Below are 19,846 nucleotides of genomic sequence, written 5' to 3'. Positions count from 1 at the left end.
GTCCAAATCCCAACCAGGCACAACCCTGAGCATCCTGCCCTAGGTGACCCTGTGCTGAGCAGCATGGTGGACTAGATGACCTCCAGAGGCCCTTCCAACCCCAGCCTTTCTGTGCTTTTGTGATGTATTATTTGACCTCTATCTCCAGTGCCAGGCAAATTGGTCTCTCTGCTGCATGACAATTGTAAACACACTGCTAAAATTTCCATCTATGAGATATACCTGGATATAGACATATATAAAATAGATGTGGGTATTACAACAAATACAGTATGAGATCCTCAACTGATAAGAATAATTGCTAGTGGAATGACCATATGTGAATGCCTGTAATCCACAGATTATCTATAAAAATAACTGACTAAGCATGTGATTCGTTAACAGGGTGAATTAGAAAGCAGCTCCTCTCCACATGGTCCCCCTGCCTCCAACAATGCTTTTGTTCCAGTCCTTCTACCTCAGCCTCTGATTTTGCATGGGTTATCTCCCAGGTATGGTCTGTCCACATGAAAGCAAAGAGCAAGGATTAATGGCCATTACCAGACAACAGCATAAATGTAATCTTCACTTGTTTCCATCAGATTGCCCTGATTCCAAGTGCTACCAGCCCTCTGCACCTCCAGCAGAATGACTGAGTAACACTGACTGATGGCTCTGCCTTGGCGTGCCCAAGCCCTGCAAAGGGAGCCAGGAAAAGCCACGCTGGAGGGGAAAAGACAAGATAAACCAAAGATCTCTCACAGCCAGATGAGTCTGCAAGCATCCTCCCCAAGATAAAGAGACAGAATTAAATGAGAGCTCAAGCATATCCATAATTACGGAGGTATGTAAGTGTTCATATTACATATGTGTATCCATCTTCTAAACATAGAGACATTAAGAGTAGATTATGGAATCATATTTGACTCCATAATTAGGTTTGAGACTCCATAATTAGATCAGACAGTCACCTTTCTATGTAAGTAACTATCATACAGCACTGAAGGGAGGGCCAACTTAATGCATAAATAACTGTCATGGCCATAAATCACAAGGCCCTTAAAAGCAATACTGCCCAAGGTACAGCTGTGGCAACATCTGCGGTAAGAGGAGAGATGTCCATCATGTTGCCCAAGGACTTTTATAAGTTCCTGCCTGAGAACTGTGTCAAGGTTTTATAAATCTACTTACTCACAACCCAAAACTGTATCTGGGTGGGGGGAAGGGAGTATGATCAGACCTGTAAACACCTCCTCATGATGACTTCTGGTCTCTAAAAGGACCAACCTCCTCCCACTTGTGCCCTCTGAGACAAACACTGCTGTAGGACTGCTCAGTTCACTGTATTTACACCTCTCAATTGAGGAATAGTGTTTCATCCTAATGACATCAAGAGTTGGCATGTCATTTTTACCCATCACCCTTGTGAATATTAGGCCTCTGGGACACTAGAAAGCAGAATGAGGTGCCAGCTGTTCTCCAGCTCATTACAACACAAAAAGCCGACAGGAGATTTGCCTACATCAGGTCAACACCAGGTTGCTGAGCTCCCAGACTGTCAAAGTGCACAAGAACAGGACTTCAAATGCTTACTCTGTTCTAGCCAGCTCTTGCCAAGTGCACCATCCTGAACATAGTGGCAGCCACTCCAGGCTAAAAGTTGAAAGTTTAATGGGTATTTATGGAAAGGCTGTTGGCACAGAGATCAGCAACAGAAAGAAAAAACCCTGCACAATTCCATCATCTGTGTTACCAAACTTTCTTAGATTGACTGCTTTTGGAGAGCTACCATCAGACACAGTAGCCTCCTTCTAAAAGCATCATGGTAGAGCAATAATCTCTCCTCCCTCTGAGCAAACATTTCCCTCTGCACCCTGAAACATGTGGAAAATTATTTCTCTATATAAATCATTAACGAGAGGCTCGTTTATATTTACTGCTGCCACCACAGGACTCTTCCTTCCTCCTTTTTTTCCCCCTCTATTATTTCATTTTCGCTTGCACAAGTGCCAAATATACCAGTCTTCCCTCTCTGGCAAAAAAACAAACAAACAAAAAAAAAGTAAAATAAAATAAGCCAACACATCTGATAGGAAACATACCAGGTCTTGGCTCAGTGTCCAGTCCTCAGAGCCGTAAGTGATGGCACAAAGAGAACCAAAAAGGCTTTGGTCCAGGATCTATCTTGTGCCCAGATTTCCTGGTTTCATCTGGGACAGAGTTAATTTTCTTCTTAGTAGTTGGTACAGTGCTGTGTTTTGCCTTTAGTCTGAGAATAATGCTGATAACACACCGATGTCTTAGTTGTTGCTCAGTAGCACTTACCCTGATCAAGGACTTCTCAGTCTCTCATGGTCTGCCAGTGAGGAGGGACACAAGAAGCCAGGAGGGAGCAGAGACAGGACACCTGATCCAAACTAGCCAAAGGGATATTCCATACACAGGACGTCATGCCTGGTATATAAACTGGGGGGAGTTAGCTGGAAGGGGCCGATCACTGCTCAGGAGTGGGCTGAGTAGCGGTCAGTAGTTGGTGTGCAATTATACTGTGCATCACTGTTGTTTGATGGAGTTTATTGCTTTCTCTCTCTTGTTATTTCCCTTGTCATTATTATCATTAGTAGTAGTAGTAGTATATTATACCTTCTTTTAATTATTAAACTGCTCTTATCTCAACCCACAGGTTTTACCTTTTTTCCAGTTCTCCTCCCCATCCCACTGTGTGTTGAGGGGAGTGATGAGCAAGCCACTGCATGGTACATAGTTGCCGGCTGGGCTTAAACCACAACACCAGTCTAGAGGCTGTACAAACACATCCAGTGTTACTCAATTCTGCATGCTTCAAATGAGGCTAGAAATAAGAAAGGTTGGATTTTGCCCATGCAGGCTTGCACTGTGTGTTTCCATGCTGAGCAAGCAGTGGTGTCTTGTTTGGTGCTGTATAATGTACCAAGCATCCCCAGCATCAAGAGGGAACTGTGGGAAAACAGGGCATATAAAGGACATGCAAGAAGAGCAATAATTTGGGAAATTTAAAGGAAGGCATTGAGACTGCTTTTCCTTGCATAATGTATCAATCTTTTGGCTTTGAGAGAAGAAAGAGTGTCTGGGTCAGCAAAACAAGAAATGACCTTAAAGCTTCATGGATTGCAGAAGAAAAAGCAGGAGGCAAAAGAAGCGCAGGATATAAGTGGATGTGGCCAGATGTGCACAGGGCAAAGAGCAGCCCATGGTGACATGACAGCAAGGTCAAGAGGCACAAATGTTAGTTGGGAGCATGCCAGTGGGAAGACTCAAGGTCAGGAATAAAGGCAAGATAACCAACAGCTGCTATGGGCAAAGGAAAGGAGTTTTGCTGTTAATGAGGCTGAAGAGGATGTGGTCACAGAAATGCTTGGAGAAGTTGAGTCAGACATGAGATAAGAGCCTGCTGAGTACCTGCACGCCCAAAAGGCCTCTCCAGCTGAACCCACTTCACTGTGCTTTTTGTGTGGTGTTGCATACATTGGACTCCCTGTCGTGGTTTAAACCCAGTCAGGTAACTTGTTCACACACTCCCCCCCTTCTTTCCCTCCCCCTACTCCCAGAGGGACAGAGAGGAGAATCAAAAAGAATGCAACTCCCACAGGTTGAGATAAGAACAGTTTAGTAACTAAGGTATAACACAAATCACTACTGCTACTACCAATAATAACAATGATAAACGAAATAACAAGGGAAGAGAATACAACACCTCACCACCAGCCAACTGATAACTCACCCCCCAGGCCCGACCAAGCACCAACCCATACCTCCTCCAACCCTGCAGTCTCCCAGCCCTTCCGGCTCACTCCCAGTTACATCCCGGGCATGACATGCTGTGGTATGGAATACCTCTTTGGTCAGTTTGGGTCAGGTGTCCTGTCTCTGCTTCCTCCCGGCTTCCCCTCCTCCCTGGCAGAGCATGAGGCTCACAAAGTCCTTGGCCAAACCAAAACATCGCTATCAGCTCTGTTCCCGAGCTGAAAGTCAAAACACTGCACTGCACCAGCTACCAAGAAGGAGAAAAAATGACTGCTACTGCTGAACCCAGGACACTCCCTCTGAGGCAGCAAATAGGATTGGGAGCACCAGATTCATGACACAAATCCCTGTTCAAGAACAACTGAGACTTTGGGTTGTTATTCCCTTGTAACGCCACTGACTTCAGGAAGCTGTAAAAGGCTGGGATGGGGTCAGAGTTTGGGGGATCTAAGGTCAATTCAGTCATGGGTGCCCCTTCTCTCCACTGATGACATATGGGTCTCTGTCTCCTAATCTGGGACCTTTGCTTAGGTCCCAAACAAGCAAAGTTTGGTCTGTGGGTTCCAATGAGTCAAGAGACCCTTGAACTGAGGCATCCATACCACTGCTCCCCAGCTGGTGATGGATGCAGGTTTGAATAGGGTCCCTGTTCCTACCTAGGGCAACACTGCAGCTTATTGTTGTTTTAATTGTTGCTCACGTTATCTTTTTCAGAGATTTTCCTTAAGGGCCCTGGAAGGTCTGCTCACTGAGCTAAGACTGAAGAAACTGTCCTGGCCTGAAAGCCACACTTAAAAGGCAGCATGTTTTAAGAGCAGATTTGTCTTTAACTCTAATAAGAGGATGGAGAAGCAGTATCTATATTTCTGTGACTACCTCCTATGAGACAGAACTGGGATCTAATGAAACCTACATCTATAGCAAATGCCATTTATGACACTTATCCAGCAGGATTCGTAGGGAAAGTGCATCTCTCTTTAAGGTGACAGACTAAAAGATCTCCATCAACTTTTGGATGCCTACAATGACACTTTTCATTTGTCGTGGCATAAAAAAACATGAACTCCATTATTTTGCCCCCTCACACACCAGAAGAGACCTTCAACAAACCCTAAGTTTATATCAATTTATCAGCTCAAAGTCCAGTGGGTTAGACTACTGCCCTGTTTAAAAGCATGTGGTTAGAATAATTTAAAAGGGAAAAGCATTTCCTCTTCTTCCTCCACTCTCACTTTTTCTGAATACATTGGGGGGAAAAAAAAAAAAAAGGTACAACTGACAGCTGGAGAGAATTTACTCAACCCTTTCAGGAAGAAAATTGTCATCAAGCAAAGAGAAAGCATGACATTTTTCAGTCTGTTAGGTGAAGTTACAAGGATGTGAATATATGGGTTAAAGAAACAATGGGCATGTATAATAACACTTCCCCCAGATGACTGTTGTAATACTTTACATGTATACAATCACATTTGAACACTTATTAAACTCCCCCAGTTAAGCTTCAAGTCTCTGATATCCCTTCTGAAAAGAAACCTGAAGAATTCAGCAAAGGGAAGGCAGGCAGGCATTCAGGAAGGAGAGAAAAAGAAAAAAAAAAACTACAAGAAGGATTTCCTTGTCTAGCAAACTAATAGAATTTCAGAGGAGTTTCAGTGGAAACCCCACTGCATTCTCCAAAGCCAAAAATTCAGCAAGACTCAAGGAGAGGTAGGCATGGATCATCTTAAAACTAACTTCTCCATCTGCTAAAATACCAGGACAGACACAGAATTACTCATTGTATACATACATATGTACATATATATATATATCAGTTTTAAAGGTTAAGGCTAACAAGAATTTCCAAGTAACATAAAACCTCAGGCTTCCGATCTTTTACCCATCTCTAATTTTGAGGTATTTAAGTGAGTCCTGGATTACCCCATGCTTGACTACCACACATTCTTCTGAACAGTTTTCCCAAGCACTATGACAGGAGACATCGTATTACAGTAGAGGAAACTTTGCTCTCTCCTTGCTGCAACATTCATAGAGCCCTTAACTGCCCAGGACTGCACAGCAGCCCTTACAGAAACAGGAATTCACTCCATCAGAGGCAGCAAGAAACAAAATAAGTCACCCCACAATGGCATTTAGCCACAACCCCAGTACCCCACTCTGACAGGCATTTGCATCCCAATATATGATGCCCTGCAGAGTCAAGCCTTCGGCCACACTGTGCTCTGGTGTTCACCATGACAGGTCAGAGCCTTGCCACCACCTTCCGACCTTGTTTTTGCATGGAGATTGGTCCCCTCTTGCATGGCTTTTTCAGGCATCAGACTTACCAACCCTACATAGGAAAGACAACTCAGGCTCATCCTTATCATCTGCAAAATTCCTTTTTTCCTTGCAAGACCCCTGTGCTGGATGGACACATACACAAGCCCCACCACTGCCCCACTCATAATCAAGAGTAAATCTGACCCTGGGATCTGTGAACAATACCAGTGACTGCCACCTTCCTGTTTTGTCACCTGTGCTTCAGCCCCATCACTTTCCCATTCATATCTGAAGTCAACAGGATCATCATCACACACTGGCACACAGTGGGTGGACAGGCAGCCGGGTAAATATCATGGAGATACAGAGAGAGACTGAGACCTTGCAAAGATCCCCAAATAGACATGGAAGTAAACTAGAGGCATAAAGATCAAGAGTTGCTGATAAACAAGAAATTACCACCCCCTACTTCTTTCACACATTTCCTCAGCTCTGAAAGACAAGCTGCATAATTCTCTGTCTGGTTTTACTCAACTTCAGCATATTTTTTGCCTTCCCTTCTGCCCCCCGCCCCCCCATCCCCATCCCCCATCCTCCTCACTTTGCTCTCTCTAAGACTGGCTAAATGTGAATGCAGAATACAGGTGCCTGTTGGGAGGCTGCACTTGTTCCCAGCAGCCAGCAGATCTCTAAGCAGGTCCATCACCATGAACTTTTGAAACTACATCAAGTGAAGCTTTCATGTTGGGAGAAGGAGAAAGAAACTGTCTCTAAGGGTTTGGGTGCACCTCAGAAGCAACTGTGCTAAGAACGCATGCTTGCAACCTGATTTCATAGACTCATAGAATCATAGAACGATTCAAAAATCTGGAAATCGTTTTCAGATCTGATAGTCCCCAAGGCTAAAACCTGGAGTTGAGGGATTTTAAAGCCCATCTTTAATCAAGATGACAATTTCATAAAAGGATGACTCGTTTTATTTCTGCAACAATAATAACAGGAAAGGAAACTTTTTTTTTTAATCAAGTTGGAAAGAGAGAAAGTAACAAGAATAGAACCTATAATAGCAACAAAACCAGTCCCAGTAGAAACCACAAGCCCTGCAGCAAAACGCTGGGAACCTTCTCCACTGAAGTTCTCCAACAGACTTATGCCTTCCTTGCTAGGATTTGGATTAGCTCTAAACCTTGGATTGCCTCTGCCCTAAGAGTGCCTGGACTTCCCAGAAACAAGGCTAGATCTTGCCATGGATTTAATCTGACCACCTATTTTTTTTATGCACAGATTTGCTGCCCTTGTGCTCTGCCCTCATCAAATGCATGCTTAATTGCGGTACTTACATGCTCAAAACCCTGTGTGCCTACGTGTTATGGTAAGCAAAAATGACATGCTGAATGTTCTGAACATGGCTGAAATCTTATTCAGTTGACCCTACTGCAGGCCATGCATCATGGAGCACATTTTGGCAGTTATTAACTCTGCCTTTCAACATCATTGTAGATTCACAGGTCACAGATACTCCAGAGATGGGTAGTTTACGGGGAGCAAGAAAAACCACCTAAGCATATGGTTAAACAAATCACCCACTGATTCAGTGGGACAGCTTTCAATTCCATCACAGCAATCTGTTGGATCACAGAACTGTTTTTATATGCTTCATTAGACAATAGCCTTTCTAGCTACTAGTTGGGTCAAGAGTCAGAATTGCTGTGTAATTGCAATTTTCGGAGCACAAGGCAAGAGTTTTTCAGTCCTGGAGGGTGTTGTTCAAAGGGGAAAGAAAACAGAAGGGAAAGATTATGTGTGAGCAATTAAGTCCTACTGAGAGGACAAAAATAGTCACTGAAACTGGGATTAGCCAAATCTTGTAATGGAAAACAAGAGTCTGGTTGCTAAACTGGCACTTACACCTAAGAGATGTGCATGCTGGGGAAAAGTAGCTCAAAGGTCAGAAAAGACCAGAAGAGGAGATTAAGCAGCATCTAAAGCCAGAAGATGATGGTTGGACCTTTTGAAGTATTTAAGTCCTTGAGTTAATTAAGTACATGGCAATAGCAGTTGTTAAAGAACAGTTCCCAACTTAATCAAAGTACATTACTGGAAATGATACTGAGCAACTTCAGTAGAGAAAATCAGTAAATATAAAGTCAATCTAAATAGCTCAGTTATTATTTTTAAGAATAATAAATCATGGGCACTGTTTCTTTTGTTTACCAACAACTAGCATAATTTATGGCTCTGCACAAACCTAACACACCATTTTATTACATTTCAGAGACTGCATCCTCTTAAAATGTTAATGTGTTAATAATCTATGCTGGGATTTTTGGTAGGAACCAAAGAGCTCAAACAACTTGAAATAAGGCCAGCAAAAAGTTATTTATTCCCCATCCCTAGCTGTAGAGAAAACAGAGGTTTTCTTGGCTCGGTTACTTCTCAATAGATTTCTGGTTTCAATTAAAACTTTGAGTCTGAGAACTTAAAAAAAAACCAAACCAAACCAAACCAAAAAGAACAAAACAATAAGAGATGGAAGAGAAGCCTCCATTCACTGAGTGTTTCTGCCTTTTTTTCTTCTTTTTCAATTTTCCTCTGCTTTTACATAACCCTTCCAAGCTAAAAAGCAGAGGTTAAAGTACAACTTCATTGTTTTGAGGGTGGTTTTGGTTTTTTCTCCTTTCAGCTGAAAACCAAATGGTGATGAAAAAAAAATATTCTTTGAGTAGAAGGAGCTTCTGACTCAGGGGAGTCATCTCAGCGAAGGCCGAAGAAGCACAGAAAGAGGCATGTGAATCATCCGCTTGCACATTTTCCTCGATAGGCATTTTTCCTCCTGTCTGCAATAAAAGGTCCTAGACACTTGTTTCCTCAGGCTCGTGCTGTCACTGCCCAATGTTAGATGGCTGATTATATCATTACTGTAGCTTGCACCAAGTTAGTCCTAGTTGCAGGGGCTGTCTGATCAATAATTGTTCCTATTTGGATCCATAATATTCAACGTGGGATTGGATTTGCCAGCAGTCCTTTACCCTTAAAAGCCTCCTTGTCGATACAGAAAGAATCGGATTACTCGCCCTGACAGCAGAGGACTAGCAGGCTCAGCACACCCTTTACGGTTTGACAGATGGAGGTACAAGGCGGCACTGCGGGTCCCGTCTGACCCGGCCGGACCACCGCAGGCCCGCGGCTAATGAAACACGTCTGCGGGCGGGGGGGAATTCTTACCCGGCTCCCCTCGATCCCACCCCTCCCTCCTTCTCTCCCCTCCCGCCGGCCGCACTTGCTTGCCGCGGACTCCTCCCAGCGCCCGGCTCGGCTCGCCACGCTCCTGGCAGCAGCCGGCCCGCATCCCCGGCCCGGAGTGGGGCACCAGCACCCCTCTACACCGGCATGGGCGGGCAGTGTCGCACCCCCCAGCCACCTTCCAATGCACACCCTCCTCCCTCGATGGGGGGACCTGACCGCCCGGGGGAGCGAACTAGGGACCCCCCACTTCCCGCAGGGTCCAACTCCCGGCGGTGAAGTGCCATTTTAACATCAGGCGTCAGGCCCGAGATTATCAGCGCCGTTTATTTGAAGCGGAAACGAATCGGAAATCCTTCTCTTAATTGTATTTTTAGACACATAAATACACACAGGCAGGAGCAGGCAAAGTCGGGGACTGCCAGTGCCCGGTGTGAATGCACACACACCGGGAAACGAGGGCGGGAGGGGGTCCCCGCCTCGCCGGAGGGACCTGATCTCCCAGTTCACCCCGGGGAAACCCGGCGAGGAAAAGGTGTGTGAGCGTGCGTGTGCACGGAGGTAGGCAGGGCGCCTTGCGCCAGGGCTGGAATTGACAATAGCCTCCCACGACTACAGTCTGCGTTTTGACACCCCTCCCTCCCAACTAAAATTATCCACCCCCACCCCACCCCCTAATATCTGAACTCCACTTCCACCCGGGGTCCCGGAGGCGGCAATCACCGGATTGTTAATAACTCACTTCGCCACCGAGCAGGGGGAGCGGGAGGGTCCCGCACTGCTAATTACACACACCCTTTTTCTCTCTTCTTTGCTCCTGCAGACTGCCGCTTTTCGGAACTGCGTGTCCTTTTCAATGTCAAAACAAGCGCGGGGCCGCGGCGGCCTCCCCAGAACAGCCCTTCCCACTACGGACCCCGTGCACACGCACACAAATACCCACAAGGTTACAATGTTGCTCTCTAGCGCCACTTAACACACACACCCGCCTTTCCTCACGCATGCATATCGCTGTCACCTACCCCCGGCACCGTCGGGGAAACATCGGCTACGAAAGACGGGGGGAAGGGGGGGCGATATAAAGGGGGGTAAATACATTATGCAAACTCATAAAAAAAATTGCAACCCCTTCCCAGCAGCACGGTCTTACCCCCCCCCGTCCTCACATACAACACCCCCCCCAGCCACAAAGCATGGAAAGGGAAGGGGTCTGAGGGGGAGAGGAGGACTCGCATTCATTGCTTAACAGAGAAATATCCCCCCCCCCCCCCCCAAAAAAAAAAAGTAATAAAGCCCTTTCCGCGCCCTTGCAAAGTCACAAGACTTTTTTTTTTTCTTAAAAAAAATAAAAAGAGACAACTTCTGCATGCAGAGGGGAAGGGTGGAGGAGTAAAACCCTCCCTGCAATCCGGATCATCAAGACAGACCTTTCCTGGATGGCTCAGTTTTTTTGTTGCCTTTTTTTTTCTGTTTTTTTCTTTTTTCTTTCCCCCTTTACTAACCCATATCCCCAAAATGGCAACAGGGCCTTCTTAGCAGCTTCCTCTTCTTACTTCCTCCTTCCTCGGATTCCTCCCCTTCTTGTCTCTTCTCTTTTAAATCCCGGTTTCAATCCCTCACCGCAGACGCCAAAGGTGCTTTTGCTTGTGTGGCGGCAAATCCATGGTGGTGTTCATCTGTCATATTAGGGGAGCGCACGACCGCCCAGTATACGACGAGCGGAGAGGCAGGAGGGCGGGGGGAGGAGGCGCCCGGGAAGAGGGAGATGTACGGACAGATGGATGGATGGATGGATGGATGGAGAGAGAGAGAGAGAGAGAGAGAGAGAGAGAGAGAGAGAGAGAGAGAGAGAGAGAGAGAGAGAGAGAGAGAGAGAGAGAGAGAGAGAGAGAGAGAGAGAGAGAGAGAGAGAGAGAGAGAGAGAGAGAGAGAGAGAGGGGGAAAATGGCGTCTTGTAAAACAGAATCCCGGAGTAAATCAAATTAACATGCAACACCCAGAACGGTCCCGGATAATTTTAGCAGGATCCAAAGTAAAATGAAAAGGGGGATGGGTAGGAGGAGAAGTGGGGGGGAGTGTGATAAAGTCAGTGCACTAGATAAAATACTGGATATTAAATTGATGGAGCTTGTCTCTGGCTCTCTCGCTTTTTCTTTACCTTTTTTTTTTAAGGGAGCTTTTTTTGCTTTGTTGTTGTTAGTTGGGAGCCTTTTGAAGCGGGGCAAAGCAGGGAGAAGCGTTTTCGGTTTTGCTTTTCCCAGCGAGGAAAAGAAAAGAAAAGAAAAGAAAAGAAAAGAAAAAGAAAGCAAAACCCCGCGACGAGAAAAGGGCTGCTTTGGAGGCAAGGAATTCTGGGTCTCTCGTCTCCGAAGCGGGCCCGTGCTGGTGCCGGAGCTCTGGTGGGATGCGGGGCTGAGGCCACCCGCTCCCCGCGCCGGGCCTCACCGAAGAAGGGCAAGGGGGAGGCGGGGGGGGGAAATACCCCCTCTTCCTGCCCGGTACTCAGACATAGACACACAACACCACCACCCCACACTCCCCCCTCGCTGAGGGTACAGTCTCGGGAAGGGTGCGTCCGAGTGCTGCTTTTTGCTCCCCACTGAATTTTCCTTTCCCTGTCTTTTATTTTGTCTTTTGGTCTGGTTCCCCGCTCTCTCCCTCTCCCTCTCTGCAAGGCGTGGCGATTTGTTTAAACAGATCTGGGGGCTGATGGCTATGTCTCTTTTTCTTCTGTTTCTCTCGATCGCTTCCGGAGTCCTGCAGCACTCGGGGGGGGGGGGGGGGGGGGGGTGGTGTGTGGTGTATAAATGGTAATGATCAGGCGCGCACACACACAGAGCCACACGCTCGGTGTGGCTGCAATACTCAGCCCTGGGTTATTGTACTCAACAGTGCCGCTACCTGACACAACAGCAGCGATGGGGGCAGGGGAGAAAGCTCAGAGAAGGTGAGTCTCAGGTTAGTGGTATTTATCCCACTCTAATCTCAGTTTCCATCCCTCCCCCCTCCCCGCCGCCCCCTACAATATCTTTTTCATAGCACAGCCACTGTGGGCTCATGACCTATGCGGGGGATTTTTGGAATCCAGTGAGTGCTGTTCAGACCTAAGGTGAGGAATCCCTTTCTGGGGCTGGGGGAGACAAGCAAGGACTCCGAACGCCTATTTTAAGGATTAAAGAATCCCAGAGTATTGCAGGATGCTCAAAGTACACCAAGTTTCTCCCCTTTGCTTGGGGACAAATGGTAACTGCAGGATGTGACTTGAATTCAGGGTTCAACTGATGCAAGGATTACCTGGGTTGACCCCCACCAGCCATGGTGCCAAGATCCCTTAAATGTGTAGCAACACATCTAAGACACAGGTCCCAATCTAACATCAGCTGGGTAGGAGAGCTTTGTGTGCTCCACAAGCTGCCAGCTTAGCCCTTACCAACCCTCAGCAGACTCAACTACATGGGTGCGTAGTACCACCTTGTTTCCTCATCCTTTCTGGAAAAACCTCCTAGATAAAGAGCACATCAAGCCATTATTTCCCTTTGGATCTCTCCACATGACTGACCTCTGCTGTGATACTTACAAATCCCAAACTGATGAGCTTGGGTAGAGGCAAAAGGCTCATGGTCTCATGGTCCTTTCCACCTGCTTCTCTCCATCAACATGAGAAAACAAATGATACGCGGATAGACTCCACAACTCGTTAAAGTTGTAAAGTAGGTATGCTTTTTATTCAGTGCTGAGAGGCACGGGGATAATTCCTCAAAGTCATGCGTACCTCAGTGTTGTTTCCCTCTACATTTATTCTCTAAAGTTATATATGTTCATAAGGTTGCACAATACGCCTATACATATTCATGTCCTACCCTTATAATGAGTTAGAAGGTCCTTTGTGCCTGCGCAGTGCTCCCTCTGGTCATGGGCAGGGGTCTCAAGATAAAGTAAATGAGTCTTCCTCTTCTTGAACTTTTCACCTTTTAGTCTTCAGGTATGGCCTTAGGGTTTAGTCGGTGTCCCAGCCATAAACCATCTGCTGCTCCCCCATATCAGTAGATTCAGGCGTCTGCTTTTCCTTATCAATAGCTGCTTATCAGTAGAATCAGGTGTCTGCTTTTCCTTGTCAATAGAACCAAGTGTCTGCTTTTCCTTATCAATAGAACCAGGTGTCTCCTTTTCCTTATCAATAGAACCAGGTGTCTTTGTTCTGCTTAGTAGGCATTAACTACAGACAATACTTTTGTTTAAGCAAGCAAATTCCTCTAACCCCCCTGTACAACCCTTTGTACATTGGTTAACCCTGTATCACAAACAAATAAATAAAATGCACAAAAATCCCCTGATGACCAACAGATCAACCCAACCTCCTCCCAAACAAATACACAACTCAAAAACTTCTGAATCAGGAATGTCACACAGAAAAATGTTGACATTTCTGATTGAAACCAACTGAGAACTGTCATTTTGAATCAGCGCTTTGACATGGAAGGGAGGCTTGTTTGTTTAAATTAAATCACCCAACTGGAGCTATATTGTGTCATTCTGTATCCGAATGAAACAAAAATAAATAGTTTCAATGATTCTTGGCAGAGCCTCCAGTGACATTTTCCTGTGAAGAATTTTGGCTTAAAAAGCTTTTGGCAGGTAAACTCTGCGTCAAAGAGCTCCTTTGGCCATCATCTTCCTCCTTGAAATAAGCCAAAACATGGTTATAAAATGAAATTACGGACCAAAATACAATAAAAAAAAAAACAAACCTTCTGATTTTCCTTTGTGTCATGGTTTAAACCCTAGCCAGACAGCCTGTTCACTCACTCCCAATGAGTGGTGCCGGGCTGAAAGCAATCGAGGCCCTCCCCCCCCGTGGGGCTCTCCTGTTCCCTGCTCCCATGGGGAGGAGGATCGAACGAGTGCAACTCCCATGGGTTGAGACAAGAACAGTCCGGCAACCAATGCACAACACAAATCACCACCGCTACTACCAACACAACAATGATAAGAGAAAATAACAAGGGAAGAGAATACAATACCACCGGCCAAGAAACGAGTCCCACCCGGAAGCACGTGTCCTTCCGGGTAACTCCCAGTTACCCCCCACCCCGGGCATGACGTGCTGTGGTATGGAATACCTCTTTGGCTAGCCTGGGTCAGGAGCCCCGTCTCTGCTTCCTCACGGCTTCCCCTCCTCCCTGGCAGAGCATGAGCCTCACAAAGTCCTTGGTCAGGGTAAACATCACTTAGCAACAACCAAAAACATCGGTATCACCAGCACTGTTCCTTGGCTGGAAGTCAAAACACAGTACTGCACCAACTACCACGAAGGAGAAATATGACTGCTACTGCTGAACCCAGGACACTTTGTTAGAAAATAGTGCTTTGTTTAAATTTAATAGGTTAGGGATAAAAAGAGTTTTGTGACCCTTTGCTCTTTTCATCTAGTATTTATTTTCTTCTGGAAAAGATACATGTACATATACAAATGTATTTAGACAGCCTCAAATAATTTCTGAAAAGTTCAATTTGGGAAGCAATTGAGATAATGACTTATTTATAAATTACTTATGACTTATTTACTTATGAGGGTACTCAGTTCCCTGAGCTGTATGACAGAAATGGGGAGCTGATTAAAGTCCCCATAATTCAGGAAGAAATGGTTAGTGGCCTCCTGCTCTACTTAGACTTATACAAGTCTATGGGGCCGGATGGGTTACACCTAAGAGTGCTAATGGAGCTGTCAGAGGAGCTTGCTAAGCCACTCTCAATCATCTGTCAGCAGTCCTGGTCTAGTGGGTAGGTCCCAGAGGATTGGAAGTTGGCCAGCATGATGCCTTTCCACGAAAAGGGCAGGAAGGAAGACCCTGGAAATTACAGGCCTGTCAGTCTGACCTCAGTGCCAGGGAAGGTCATGGAAGGTCAGCATCCTAAGTGAGATCATAAAGCACATGGGGGAAAATGGAGGATCAGGCCCAGTCAGCACGGGTTCATGAAGGACAGGTCCTGCTTGACCAACCTGATCCCCTTCTACAGTAAGGTGACATGCCTGGTTGATGAGGGAAAGTCTGTGGACATTGTCTATTTGGACTTAAGTAAAGCATTTGACACTGTCTTCCACAGCATTCTCCTGGAGAAACTGATTGCTGATGTCATACCTAGATAGGTATATTCTTTGCTGGGTTGGAAAATGGCAGGATGGTTGAGCCCAAAGAGGGGTGGTAAATGGTATCACATCTAGCTGGTGACCAGTCACTAGTGGGGGCCCTCAGGTCTCGGTGTTTGGGTGTCCTGGGTTCAGCTGTAGCAGTTATTTTTCTCCTTCTTAGTAGCTGGTGCAGTGCTGTGTTTTCAACTTTAGTCTGAGATCAGTGGTGATAACACACCAATGTTTTTAGTTGTTGCTAAGTAATGTTTACTCCAATCAAGGACTTTTCAGTCACATGCTCTGCCAGTGAGGAGGTGTCGTGGTTTAAGCCCAGCCGTAAATCAGAACCACACAGTCTCTCTCTCAACTCCCCCCCTTCCCCACCCCCCGCTCCTGGAGGGATAGGGAGGAGAATTGAAAGAATGCAACTCCCACGGGTTGAGATAAGAACAGTCCAGTAACTAAGGTATAACACAAACCACTACTGCTGCCACCAATAATAATAATGATAAGGGAAATAACAAGGGAAGAGAATACAACTGCTCACCACCCTCCGACCGATACCCTGCCCAACCAAGCAGTGAACTAGCCCTTCCGGGTAACTGCCCCCAGTTTTACATCCTGGGCATGACGTGCTGTGGTATGGAATACCTCTTTGGCTAGTTTGGGTCGGTGTCCTGTCTCTGCTTCCTCCCGGCTTCCCCTCCTCCCTGGAAGAGCATGAGACTCACAAAGTCCTTGGTCAGACTAAACATTAGTAAGAAGCAACTAAAAACATCGGTGTTATCAGCTCTGTTCCCAGGCTGAAAGTCGAAAACACAGCACTGCGCCAGCTACTAAGAAGGAGAAAAATAACTGCTACAGCTGAACCCAGGACACCCAAACACTGAGACCTGAAGGACCCCACTAGTGACTGGTCACAAGCTAGATGTGATACCATTTACCACAAAAGTATTGTCTGTACCTATCATGCCTATTAAGCAGAACAAAGGCACTAACTATTGATAAGGAGAAGCAGACACCTGGTTCTATTGACAAGGAAAAGCAGACACCTGATTCTACTGATAAGCAGCTATTGATAAGAAAAAGCAGATGCCTGAAGGGGGAGAAGCAGATGGTTTATGGCTGGGACACCAACCAAACCCTAAGGCCATACCTGAAGACTAAAAGGTGAAAAGTTCAAGAAGAGGAAGACTCATTTACTTCATCTTGAAGACCCCTACCCACAGGAGGAAGGCTCATTTACTTCATCTTGAGACCCCTGCCCATGACCAGAGGGGGCACTGCATAGGCACAAAGGACCTTCTAGCTCATTATAATACAAAGCGGGAATAGGACATGAATATGTATAGGCGTATTGTGCAACCTTATGAACATATATAACTTTAGAGAATAAATGTAGAGGGAAACAACACTGAGGTACGCATGACTTTGAGGAATTATCCCCGTGTGTCTCAGTGCTGAATAAAAAACATACCTACTTTAAAACTTTTAACGAGTTGTGGAGTCAATCCGTGTATCAACACAAGTTCTATGATATTCTCAGGAGGTTCAGTAAAATAATATCTCTGGGTTCTGCAGATCAACTCCCCTGTTGTTAGATCATAGTTTTGGTTCCAGCAAAATTTACACTGTCCTAGTATCCACAGCAAGTTCCACTGTTCAGAAGTTATTATGCACCCGTATGTGAGACTACAAGCCTCTGGTACTGAGTGTAAAGTCCAGGTCTCAAGAGTAGGACTACAGATATTAGAGGTTATACTTCTCTTATACAGCCACTGGGGGGCAGAGAGGGAACTGTTCTTAACCCCCCCATTAGCCACAGTTTACTTTTGTCTACTCCTCCCCCACCGCTTAAACACTGTAACCTTTAACACTAACGACAGACATATACACACACAAAACACTTAGACACAACACAAAACAAAGACGCTTTGTCCGTGTCTGGCCGCTCTCCTTGTGGAGAACATGGAACCACGGATCAGGACTCCACACTCGCTTTGTAGCTATGCTACGTCTCAGACACACAGAAACACAAACACACTTACACATGGGATCCCACACACTCACACTATGGTTCCGCCTTACCCTTCTCCTGCTTCTTATGGTAGCAGGTCCATCCTGGTTCCCAGAATTTGAGATGCAGCGGAGACCTGGTGGGTTCGCCTACCCTTCACCTGCTTCCACTATGGTCATTAGCAGGTCCTTCCTGGCTCCCAAAGCTACTAAGAAGAAGAAAAATGATTGCTACTGCTTAACCCAGGACACACCCAGGTCAACATTGCCTCCGCGGGTACACCCGCTAATGTTGATTTGGAGAGAACTCCAGGAACAAACTTGCTGTCCTGGTTTAAAGCCAGTTATGCAGTCTCTCTCTCACCCCACCCCCCACCCCCCTTCTCACCCTCCTCCTGCTCCTGGAGGTATGGGGAGGAGAATCAAAAGAATGCAACTCCCACGGGTTGAGATAAGAACAGGTTAGTAACTAAAGTATAACACAAATCACTACTGCTACCACCAATAATAGTAATGATAAAGGAAATAACAAGAGGAGAGAATACAACACCTCACCACCTGCCGACTGATAACTCACCCTACCCTGCCTGACCGACCACCGACCAATACCTAGTCCAACCCCACAGTGAACCAGCCCTTCTGGGTAACTCTCAGTTACATCCTGGGCATGATGTACTGTGGTATGGAATACTTCTTTGGTCAGTTTGGGTCAGGTGTCCTGTCTCTGCTTCCTCCCAGCATTCCCTCCTCCCTGGCAGAGCATGAGGCTCGGAAATTCCTTGGCCAGACTAAACATTTGAGCAGTAACTAAAAACATCAGTGTTATCCGCACTGTTCCCAGGCTAAAAGTCAAAAAACCAGCACTGCACCAGCTACTAAGAAGGAGAAAAATTGACTGTTACTGCTGAACCCAGGACACTTGCCAACAAAGTTTTCAAGTTTACAAGCAGGTATTCTTTATTGTGGTGCCAGGAGACACAGGGGATAGCTCCCTCTAACCTATGTCCCCGGTAAGCAGATTCCCAGATGGAGTGGAAGAGCTGATTTTACTCCAGTTCCTGTGATAACAAAGAATAATCCCTATCTACAAGACCTAAGTGGAGAATCTTGTGATCGGTATTAGGGGGGCCCTGCTTCCAGCCATGTGGAAATGAAGGACAAGGCTCTAGTAGATACCAGTGCACAGTGTACCCTGATGCCATCAAGCTGTCAAGGGGTGGAATCCATTTATATTTCTGAGTGACAGGAGGATCCCAAGAGTTGACTGTACTGGAGGCTGAAATCAGCCTAACTGGAAAGGAGTGGAAAAAGCACACTATTGTGACTGGCTCAAAGTCTCCATGCATCCTTGGAATAGACTACCTCAGAAGAGGGTACTTCAAAGACCCAAAAGGGTACCGATGGGCTTTTGGTATTGATGCTTTGGAGACGGAGGAAATGGAGCAGCTGTCCACCTTGCCTGGTCTCTCAGAGGAACCTTCTGTTGTGGGGTTGCTGAAGGTCAAAGAAGAACAAGTGCCAGTTGTGACCACAACAGTGCACCGGCAGCAATATCGCACCAACCAAGACTCCCTGATTCCTATCCATAAGCTGATCCATAGACTGGAGAGCCAAGGAGTGATCAGCAGGACCCACTCACCCTTTAAGAGCCCCATACGGCCAGTGCAAAAGTCTAACTGAGAGTGCAGACTAAGAATAGACTATCATAGCCTGAATAAAGTCACACCACCATTGAGTGCTGATGTACCAGACATGCTAGAACTTCAATATGAACTGGAGTCAAAGGCAGGCAAGTGGGATGCCATAACTGATGTTGCCAAAGCATTTTTCTCAATCCCTTTGGCAGAAGAGTGAAGGTCAGTGTTTGCTTTTACTTGGAGGGGTGTCCAGTTCACTTGTAAATGACTGCCCCAGGGGTGGAAACACAGCCCTACCATCTGTCATGTACTGATCCAGACTGCACTGGAACAGGGGCAAGCTCCAGAACACCTTCAATACGTTGATGACTGTTGTGGTTTAAACCCAGTCAGGTAACTTGTTCACTCACTCCCAGTGAGTGGTGCCGAGCTGACAACAATCAAGGTCCGTGTCTGTCTCCCCCCGCCCCGCACCGGGGCTCTCCCCTTCCCCGCTCCCGGAGGAACGGGGAGGAGGATCGAGAGAGTGCAACTCCTACGGGTTGAGACAAGAACAGTCCAGCAACAAATCACCACCGCTACTATCAGCTAAAACAATGATAAGGGAAAATAACAAGGGAAGAGAATACGATACCACTGGCCAAGAAAGCGAGTTCCACCCGGAAGCCCCTGTCCTTCCGAGTAACTCCCAGTTACCCCCCCACCCCGGGCATGACGTGCTGTGGTATGGAATACCTCCCCGGCTAGCCCGGGTCAGGCGCCCCGTCTCTGCTTCCTCACAGCTTCCCCTCCTCCC

At 46.4% G+C, this 19,846-nt stretch overlaps 1 protein-coding gene across 4 annotated transcripts in view; it reads right to left on the bottom strand.

Moving 5' to 3' along the window:
* LOC130595172 (SET-binding protein-like) overlaps positions 1 to 10,930 on the bottom strand; it is a 61,379-nt gene extending 50,449 nt beyond the window's left edge. For 3 of the 4 annotated variants that reach the window (XM_057401673.1, XM_057401674.1, XM_057401670.1), the window contains exon 1: positions 10,695 to 10,930. The gene's annotated coding sequence lies outside the window, so the exon portion shown is untranslated. The remainder of the gene's footprint in view (positions 1 to 10,694) is intronic. The other variant, XM_057401671.1, reaches the window with a different exon arrangement.
* Between the last annotated feature and the right edge of the window lie 8,916 nt (positions 10,931 to 19,846).

The sequence above is a fragment of the Pezoporus wallicus genome, unplaced genomic scaffold (assembly GCF_028554395.1).
Source record: "Pezoporus wallicus isolate ANWC-B61680 ecotype Strahan unplaced genomic scaffold, APGP_CSIRO_Pwel_v1 contig_5304, whole genome shotgun sequence".
Taxonomy (NCBI): Eukaryota; Metazoa; Chordata; class Aves; order Psittaciformes; family Psittacidae; genus Pezoporus; species Pezoporus wallicus.
Note: the sequence above shows the minus strand (reverse complement) of the source record. Positions and strands in the feature narration are given on the sequence as shown.